Source organism: Canis lupus, chromosome 1 (assembly GCF_011100685.1).
Source record: "Canis lupus familiaris isolate Mischka breed German Shepherd chromosome 1, alternate assembly UU_Cfam_GSD_1.0, whole genome shotgun sequence".
NCBI lineage: Eukaryota > Metazoa > Chordata > Mammalia > Carnivora > Canidae > Canis > Canis lupus.
The window spans coordinates 9,971,711-9,982,359 of NC_049222.1; the positions used below are offsets into that span (position 1 = coordinate 9,971,711).

Consider the following 10,649-nt stretch of genomic DNA (forward strand, 5'->3'; position numbering starts at 1 on the left):
GAGGAGTCTTTAGAGTTTTAGTTTTTTGAAATGGAAAGAATTGTTTTAGAAGAGTTACAATCCCTTTTCACTGAAATTATTTGAAAAATAATTTATTTTACATATTTCAATGTGTTTAATGCACAGGTCTACCTGAACTTTTGAACCTTAAGATTCTCTAGGACAAAAACGCCTATTGCTAAAAAATAAAGTGTAAAAGTCATGATCAAGTCTCAGAATATACAGTAAAAATGTCTGGTTAAGCATTACGGTGGAATTGTTGTAATAACACTAAATTGATTATAATTTTCAAGTGTGAGAAAATAACATTTAACAATATAATAAAAATGAATAGCTACCCACCATAGATGTTTTCTGAAATAGCTATTTGGGTACTCTCAGATACATAATTTAAAAAAACAATGAGCAGTGTACATACTGCTACCCAATGATCCAAAAGCAAAATAGCAACAGGGCTAAATAGTTTTTTCTGGCTAAAATGGCTTCTATTTTCATTTATAAAACATACATGTTTTATTTTAATTGGCTAAACCTTTCATAAAATTACACTATATTCAATTAAAATGAGAACATAGTTGAAAGAGACATAAAGATGAGAATTAAAACAGTGGTTTCTAGTCAAGATTTTATTTTTTAGTGTAAGACCGTGAAAAATTAACTTCCATGGAATTCATAATCTTGCTTTGTAAAGTGCAAAGATCAGGTTATATATGCCTAGGATTCCTCCTATCTTTTGGAAGATAGTCTTTATCCATGGGTCCTGGCTCACAGCTCCCAAGCCTTTGGAATTTCCTGACAAGACACTGCAATGGGACCTTCTTTTGTTGTGATATTTTATCTCTTGTGCCCAGTTTCTGGAGTTGCTTCAGAGCCACAACAAAGAAATGGGTGTCTTGTTATTCACAACATACCTTTTCTGCCATAGCAGGATATATGACAATGAAGTGACTTTTGGATAAGTATAGGGGCTGGTTGCCAAGGGAATCAATCAAGAATAGGGGGTTGGAACTTTCAAGTTAACCATCTGATTTCTGGGGATTCTGAGAAGGGGGTTGGAAATCAAAACAATCACTAATGTGAAATCACATGCTACCTCTGGGTAGATACTGTCAGAATTGCCTTGACTTGTAAGACATCCAGTTGGTGTTTCTAGCATCTTTGGAGATGGTGGTGGTGGTGGTGGTGGTGGTGTGTGTAGGGGGGGATCCTTATTTATGTTGGAATTGGGTGCAGAACCAAAAATAACAGCCAACCTTTCTGAGTCTCATTTTATAAATCTATGAATGTATGATTTGGACTAAAATCACCCCTGCAGTATGTATCAACGCTACTATCTAAAACTAAAAAAGCAACTGTATCTTTCCAATATTTAAGAACTTTGGGTTTTGACAGTAGATTAGCAATCATTTTGAAGGTTTTTATAATTTGATTCTTAGAAAAATGACACAATTTTGGAGTGCTAGTAACTAACGTCCATAACTTCAAACACTGTTATTTAATTCATATGATCTATATGAAAATACTCTTAATAGGACATGTAGTTATGGGGCCCCTGGGTGGCTCAGTCAGTTAAGCGACCAACTCTTGATTTGGGCAAAGATCATGAGCTCAGGGTCCTGAGACCAAGCCCCAAGTGGGGTTCCGAGCGGATCACAGGGAGTCTGCTTCTCTTCCCTCTCTCTCCCTCTCTTTCTGTGCCTCCCTCAGCTCCCAATACACTCTTTCTTCCTCTGGAACAAATACATAACTCTTTAAAAAGAAAAAAAAATAAAAGATAAAGAAATAAAGAAGATGTGGTTGTTTGGTAATAAATGACACAACTTTTATTCAATGTCTGTCACAGATAAAATTCCATGCGGAGTGCCTTACAGTCTTAGTATTGTCTTCAGGACAGCACAGTGAGGCAGTGTACATATGGCACATTTATTAGATGAGGAAATGTAGAAACTTAGTCACTTGATTTTACACAAAATGTGAGCATATTATAAATGGAAATTCAATCTAAATTTTAGATTCCAAAACCTATTGACTATAATTGATCTACCCAAATCATTCTTTAATTGGAATAGAGTAAAAAAGCTGATTTTAAAGAAATGTCTATTTCCATTAGAAAAAAATGTATTATATAAAAAGTAAGTTAAAACTATTGTTTTAAAAATAAATATAACCTTAGTTGTATTTGGACATGAGGGGATATAATCAAAAGTAATTTGGGGTAGTGTGTGGGATAGATTCAAGAGGATGGTAAACTTGAAGTGAATTGGCCTGGTCAAGTTCCTGATGAATGATGGATGTGTGTCATTATGCATTCTTCCAAACCTACAGAATTTACAGCACCAAGGGTGAACCCTAAGGTAACATCTGGACTTTGGGTGATGATGATGTGTCAAGGTAGGTTCATCTTTGGTAATTAAAAAAAAGAAAAGAGAAGAAAAGAAAAGAGAAGAGAAGAAAAGAAAGAAAGAAAAGAAAAGAAAAAAAAAGAAAAGAAAAGAAAAGAAAAGAAAAGAAAAGAAAAGAAAAGAAAAGAAAAGAAATAATAGTACTATCCAGTGAATGACGTTAATGGAAGAGACTATGCATGTTTTTTTTGGGAGGGCAAGTCTGTATGCAAAGTCTCTCAATCTTATTGTGAATCTAAAAGTGCTTTAAAGAGGTAAAGACTTTGTTTAAAAAAATTCCTAATGATTTTATGAAAAAAATATAGAAAACATAGTTTGAAATATGTTCAAAATTATATAAAACCTACTATAAACATGCCTGTAAGGTACATGCTTTTGTTTTTATAACAGAAAGCATTCAGTAAAGTAAAATATAGTTAATTTAGAACCAAACAAAATAAAATAAAACTAGTTTTCTCTCTCATTTCATTCAAGATTAAAAACAAATCATCCACTTAAGCAGTATCTATTGGTGACTAGTCTGTCATTCACCAACAGCCATACAGAAACTCCAGTACACAGACATGCTTTACGTTTTTGCTTGTCACATTTGCAATGTCCTCAACAGCCAACCCGGTGCACATGGCAGAGCGTGTAATCTCTGTGTGTGGATATTCACCTCTGAGTGTGGATAAAGGGAGAAAACTATGGCAAGCAGTTTGCAAACAACCTATCACAGTTGCCTACAAAACCTAAAGAGCATCACAGAACTCTACTTCTTTATACCTTTTGGAAGTCCACATTTCTATGTGCACTTTAGGAAACAATCCTGATGTTGCAGGCTCAGGAATCTTCAAGAGTTTCAATTCTTATATTCATATGCTTTCTTAATTTATATGCATTTTTTTTTTTTCATTCCTAGGTTTCTAGGACACTCACCAGTATCTGCTCACCAGGTCAGATTAGCGTGTCATCAGTATTTCAGAGCAATGTGATGTTTTGTGAAATGGAAACATATTATCATGGAGAGCAGAAGAGTCAACATTGCCTTGAGGCGACACAGTGAAGCTATTGCTGTCCTGACCATGAGGTGGCAAAGTTGTATTAATCCTCCTGACTGATGAAAGAAAAACATTTGCCAAATCATTGCCACACGCTGCGGCTATTTTTCTGCTCCAGGAGAGTCCAGCATCTGCCATTGCCCATTCGTTTCCTGCAGAGGTAGGTGGGTGGACCACAGAAAGTTTGGCCTCTTCATGCCTATTTCCATACTGATGTGAAATACGGGCGAGGTTTACACGCAACCTGAAGTCCAGAGGTGTTAACTCTCCAAGGGAGGCTCTTTGAACCAAGACAAAAGATGGTAGGGAGCTCAGCAGATAAATTCTGTCTCCTTTCTCCTTCCTATTGCTCTTCTGAGATGTGCTATATAGATGAAGTTTGTCTGAAGACATTTTTGAGGCAAAAAGACACATCTGTGTATCTGTTCACATCTTGTGAAGCAGTAGACTCCATGGTAACAAATCACCTTGCGTTTCGTCCATCATTCCCTGCCTCATTTTTCCTTGTCCTCACTCTCATTGACCTGAATTTTCATCTCTCAAATAAAACATCAGTGATTTATTTTTGCCTCAGGCTGAGTTTCCTGGATCCTTGGGATATTGTCAATTTAAAAAATGTGAAAGCTGGGAAGAGACCAAAGGTTGCCCAATAATTATGTCTCCATGTCACAAGCATGGCATGTTTTCGGTTCAAAATGGATTTCCTTTTTGTCTTTCACAGAGTTCAAGAACTGGCCATCTGTTTTGTGAGACACACTTTCCTTATACCCCAAATATGTTATCGATACTCAACTCCTTAAGCCCATCTCACCTACTCCTGCTCTGTACTGAATCCTATCACATCACCATTTGAAACTTTCCTCTTTCTAATCCAGAAAAATCTTGTGATTTCAAAATTTGTTCTGAGTCAATGGAAGCAACAATTAACACGAATTAGCCAGACAGGTTAAGCAAGAATGATTTCAAAACAGGTTCAAGACAGGTAGACATTGATTGCTTACAATATCAATATCCATATGTTTTAATCAACTATATATACATATATAGCTGGAGAAAATAATATTTATTTTAATTATTAATAATCCAAAATTCAATATTTGATATTCTGATTTAGGTAATATTTAATAGGATAGTCAACATCTGTTATTAACCATATGAGTGGGGGAAAAAACAGGTCCTTCAACTATGTAATGTATTATTGGATCTTATTTTGATCTAAATTAGTCAGTGGAACAACAGTTGTACCTATTATCCAGAGTATCTCTTAGTCATGAATTATCAGACTACCTTCTTATATATATAGTTGATCCTTGAATAACGTGGGGAGTTAGGAGTGCGACTCACACACAGTAAAAAATATCGGTATGACTTTTGACTCCTTCAGAAACATAAACACTAATAGCCTACTAGTGATGGAAGCCTTACCAATACCAGAGTCAATTAATACATATTTTGTATGTATCATATACTATATTCTTAAAAGAAAGTAAGTTAGAGAAAAAAAGTCAAGAAAATCATTTTCAAAAGAGAATACATTTACAGTACTGTATTTATATTTTAAAAATCCACAGATAAATGGATACATGCAGTCCAAATCTGTTTTTCAAGGGTCAATTGTACTGTGAAATAAGAATAAAAACTGTGAAATAAATTGTGTCAGACCACCGTGTTGTGTAAATTACCACTTTTAAACAGCTTCATTGATGAATAGTTGACATAAGATAAACTACATATATTTAAAGTAAGCAATTTGATAAATTTTACATATGTTTACACCTAAAAAACCATCATCACAATCAAGATAATGAATTTAGTAATCGATGCCCAACGTTTCCTAATGCCACTTTGTATCCCTTCACTGAGATTTATAATCCCCCCACAGGAAACCAATGATGCACTTTATAGCTATACATTAGTTTGTATTTTCTAAAATTTTCAATAAAAGGGAAAATTGACTATATACACTTTTTGTCTGGAGTCTTTTGCAAAATAAAATTATTTTGAAATTTATCTATATCCTTGCCTATACCGGTAGTTCATTTTTCAAAATCTGAATAGCATTCCATTGTATGAATATGTCATACATTTTTTTAATCCTTTCATTGGTTATAGAATTTCAGAGTAATTCCATCTTTGAGGTATAACAAATGATACTGCTATAAACAATTGTTTGCATGTCTTTGTATGAAAATATTTTATTTCCCTTGGGTAGAAACTTAGGAGTGGCATTGCCAGATCATATGGTAGATGGTCTTGTCTTTTGTAAGGAACTTAAAAATGCTTTCCGAAGTGATGTGACAATTCCATTTCTGCCACCAATCTTACTGATAACATAAATAGTCAATTAACACCTATCTTGTATATTATATGAATTAGATGCTGTCTTCTCAAAGTAAGATAAGCTAGAGAAAATAAAATATTATTAAGAAAATCATAGAAAATTATTTTCAAGAGAAAATACATTTACAGTACTGTATTTATCAGAAAAAAAATCTGTGTGTAAGCAGAACTGCACAGTTTAAAGCCGGGTAGAGGCATCACCTGTAAGCTCTGTAAAATTTGCAACACTGCACTTGAGGGAATACTTCTTTGTTTTTGTTTGTTTGTTTGTTTGTTTTTAGAGTAGGGAGAAAGGGTGTTAGCTTTAACTAGTACACACAGTATAAGTGATCGTTGTGTCTCAAAGGCGACAAGGTTATCCTGTTGTGAGTGACGGCTCTCTTGATTCTCTTCTAAATTCGTTAGTCCCACTCTGGGTAAATTCATAAAAGTAAAGGAAGAACAGTCTAGCAGCAGTCCAACAGAATTGCTCAATCACCAAGGCGATTCACAAAAGGACAAGGATTATGACTACCCATGGTAGCTTGTTCCCATTTTCCCTTTTGGGTAGCAATGCCAGAGAATGTGAGGGAAAACAGACAAAGAGCCACAGGCTTTATTACCTGCAATCATCAATAAACATTGGGAAAAGCAATAGATGTGTGCTCTGTAAGAACTCTGAAGCATGTGACCATCCTTTATTGACATTTTTTCTTTTTTTTTTCAATTGATTTGGATATTAAGAGAACAAGCTACTCTAATCTCCTTCCAGAATCTTCACCCAATTTTGACCTAGTTAGTTATGAATAGCTCTGCTTTTAATAATACTTTACTAGATTTAATATTTTCTCATTATACTGTAGAGTCCATTGTCAGAGAAGCGAGGAGGGTTTCATGGCAGTTTCAGCTTTCTTTAAAATCATAACATTGTCTTGGTTGGGCAATGGCTGTCTTTTGCTTATCTCATTTTTTGTAAAAGACAGAAGGCAATGTTCTCTGTTTTTCCTTATTTTAGAGTCATGAAAAATAAGAGCAAATGAATACCACTGGTTCTTTCCTGCTCTTCATTTTATAATTGTCTTCCACGATTGTAGAAAGTCAGAAATGTAGAAAGTCACACTGATGGTGCTTGAAAAGTATTCTGTTGTTAATTTTAACCAAGCAAAAATGTTGCACCCCAATAAAGGACAGGTAAGAAAGTATTTATATAACAGAAACTTTGGCAAAAATGGGTGGAACGATTCTCTCCTTTCTAAGGCTGCACTATCATGCAGAGCCCTATGTCATTCTCATTAGAAGACTTTCCACTAGAGGATGATTAGTTCTGACAAGGTTTTTTCCTTCTATTTCAGAGACAAAATCAAACCTGCTGAAGCCACATGTATTCACTCTGTCCACAGAAGAGAAAAAAATATTTTCACCAAAATTCAGCCTGCGAAACTGAATCTCTACTGTGAATAGATATTGCAAACCAGAGTTTTGCAATATATTTACTCTTCTTTAGAGAAAAGTCATCTGGCTGGGTTGGGATATGAGTGGGTCCTTTATATAGCACCTGTTAAGAACTCCTACAAGTAAATGCCTGAAGGACAGGAGAACCTGGTGGACATTGACTAGGTGTCTATTTTGAGCTACCTGCCACCATCTGTACATCGTGTTAGGGGTCCTTATTCCTCACAGTTTATTTATTTATTTTTTTCCGATGCAAACACACGAGGGTTTATTTACAAACTGGAGCTTGAGTCCAAGTGCACCCGACACAGCGGAGCAGGGACTTGGACCTTCCTCACAGTTTATATGCCATTCTGTATTTCTTAAATCACTTGAGACATGGAGTATACATCACTCCTGGAACAAATTTTTTTTCTGTTTCTTCCTTCTGGATGCTTTCCTCCCAAGTGCTGCTGACTCTTTACTCATGGCACATCAGTTTTATTTTATGAAGCCTTGACGATCAACATCTGGACCTTTTATTTATTTTTTTTTATTTTTTATTTTTTTTTTAATTTTTATTTATTTATGATAGTCACAGAGAGAGAGAGAGAGAGAGAGAGAGAGGCAGAGACATAGGCAGAGGGAGAAGCAGGCTCCATGCACCTGGAGCCTGATGTGGGATTCGATCCTGGGTCTCCAGGATCGCACCCTGGGCCAAAGGCAGGCACTAAACCGCTGTGCCACCCAGGGTTCCCCATCTGGACCTTTTAAAGTTGAGCTGTGCAGTGCTGATACATTCTTAGACACTTTATTCAGATTCCTGTCTTGAGCTGAATGTGAAGTGATCGTGTGCAGGGAAAACAAAGGGGGATGAGGAAGACAGTAGTAGGAGAGAAAATTATTTAGAGAAATAAATGGCATTTAGTGAATAACTTTGAAGTAATTTAAGTAGTTTGCCATCCATTGTATTTTATTTAATCATTGCAGCTACTCCATGAGCAAGATATGTGCCTGATACCAATTCTTACCAAGAAGAAAAAAGAAGCTCAATTATGTCTGGTAACTGATCTAGAGTCATACAACAAGTTACTAACAAAACAGAGATTTGCACATAGCTTTATTTGTGCAAACAACATTCCACGATGCTGCCCCATATAGAGTGTTGCTGTATTTCATAAAGATTTACATCAATTACCTTCTGTTATTACATTTAATTGGCCCCTTCCCACCATTAGTCAACCTCCCAACCTAAAGAACTGAGGAACGGTGGAGTACAAAATTTATAGTAAACTCCATTTTGTACCAATATCTTAATTTTGCTCTTTATGCATACCACCGGAATCTAGAAATCTCTTTAACAGAGCAATTCCTATGCTCATCCAAAATATGGGATACTAATATTATATAGCAGTAGAAGATCAGTAGAGTTTGAGCCAGTTTAAGAAAACAGAAATGGATTTGCTCATATCACAGACTATATGGCTAAGTTTTAGAACAAGCTTTTGATAGTGGAAAAGTACTTACAGATGTGATTTCGGTAGTATCCTAAAATAGTCTAGTCTGGGAACTCTGCCTCATTAAACGTTTGGCTCATAGCTAAAATTTTTACATCTTTTTTTTTTCCCCCTCCATTTGTTTTTTGTTTTTTTGTTTTGTTTTTGTTTTGTTTTTTTTCTCTACGCAGACTCCTGTGCCATGGCCTAGACTCTATGAGCCTGGCATTGAAGGGAGGACTTAGGGAGAATTATACCTACCCGTGTATAGTCCTACAGAGCAGGACTCCAATCCAGGCTCCCCAGACCAGCCCCTAAGCTGCCGCAGGGCTGGGAGGACCCGGAGAAATAGCGACAAGTAAACACGGAGCCTTATCCCCCAACCTGGCAGGAAAGTGCAGGGGACCACCTGTCCTGGGTAGCTGGTAGGCTGATCATATAGAATTATAATACCAGTGTGTCTGGGAATTTTCATAATTTAATACATCAGTATTGAGGCAGTTGGTGTAGTAATAAGATAGGTATAGACTAAACCAGCTTCATTCTTCCAGTTATTCTGACCCAGATTCTTAGAAGCCATTCCAATTCTTTAACACTCCATCTGAACCAACAGCGGATCTTGGCATACTTCCTTAAACTATACCCAGAATGTAACCACTTGCCACTACCCCCACCATATCAATCTACTCCAAGATGTATTTTCTAGCCAAAGTGATTGCAGTACTCTTTTATTGTGCCAATACTTGGCACACATGCAGATTAGACTTTATTTACTTATTTTTAATGTGTCAAACGTGACCCCGTGCACTTGTCTGGTCTTCTCCTGCTCTATTCTAATGTAACTTAAATTAACCTTCACCTTAGAAGATGATATACCATATTTTGCCTAAGGTGTTGTGATAGGAAATTTTACATTTCATGAAAGAAGAGGGACTTTTTAAAAAAGCTTCCCTAAAATGCATAAAACTGATGGCACTGAAGCTGCATTAGGTAATAATTCCTGTTTAAAATAAAGCCTCCCCAGCCTGTTCACAATTATAATGTTAACATTCATTGATTCATACAGGATATGTTTTCCCCTTCACAGTGTGATATCAAGCATTCTTTATTCCTGAACATTTTTACAGTCTCCATTGCTTTTCATGATTTATTAACATTTCAGAGAATCATTTATATAATTATTTTGCAACCAATAAATAAAAGTGATTTATTTTCCTTTAGGTCGGGATAAATTTTTTTCTTGCTTGTGAGTGAGGAAACTTGTGATATCTTATCAGAAATTTAGCTCAGACTGACACTAGTGACTCATTGTAGTGTCTAAAAGGAGAAAAAGTACAGGGAAAAAAACCACCAAAAACTGGTCTAATAATATAAATGAAGCAACTAATTAAGTTTTAATGAAGCCAGGTCAGACCAAAATGTTTTTACAGTTTAGGTATTAGATGAATTTGTAAAGGTAGGAGAGATGAGCTAGACTTCTGTGTAAGCAAGGACTCCAGCAGATGGTGATATCATGTCACCATAGGATAGTGGAGTGTACTACAGTATAGAATGGGATAGATTTGCACAGCACACAATGTCATTGTACAGCGCCAGCTGGTAGAGATGTGTTTATAGTTTATAGGAGTTTGTGGAGAAGGTTCGGGTGCCTGAAAATTTCTGAAGAAGAAAGTGAGAATCAAGTTTTAGGAGGACCAGCATCCAGCCAAAGATCTATCCTGGGATCTGTAACTTTTCAAGATTTTTTGAAAAATTCTTGTTTTGTTCATGTGAAGAGTCTAGTTTCTGGATGAAAATACAAGGGCAGGATTTACTGGGTAACAAAATGAATTTTCTATGCTGGTTAGATATTGGCCAAGAGTTTCTTTGGTTATGGGGCACCCGGGTGGCTCAGTGGGTTAAGTGACTGACTCAGAGATTTGGGCTCCAATCTTGATCTCAGGGTCATGAGATCCAGTTCT

General features: G+C 36.0%; 1 long non-coding RNA gene across 1 annotated transcript; it reads left to right on the plus strand.

Annotated features, from left to right (window-relative positions):
* Positions 1 to 1,033: 1,033 nt before the first annotated feature.
* LOC111090592 lies at positions 1,034 to 8,225 on the plus strand. The gene is made up of 4 exons (XR_005353013.1): positions 1,034 to 1,127; positions 3,304 to 3,602; positions 7,114 to 7,378; positions 8,183 to 8,225. It is a non-coding gene; the product is annotated as an uncharacterized LOC111090592 (long non-coding RNA).
* The last annotated feature ends 2,424 nt before the right edge of the window (positions 8,226 to 10,649 follow it).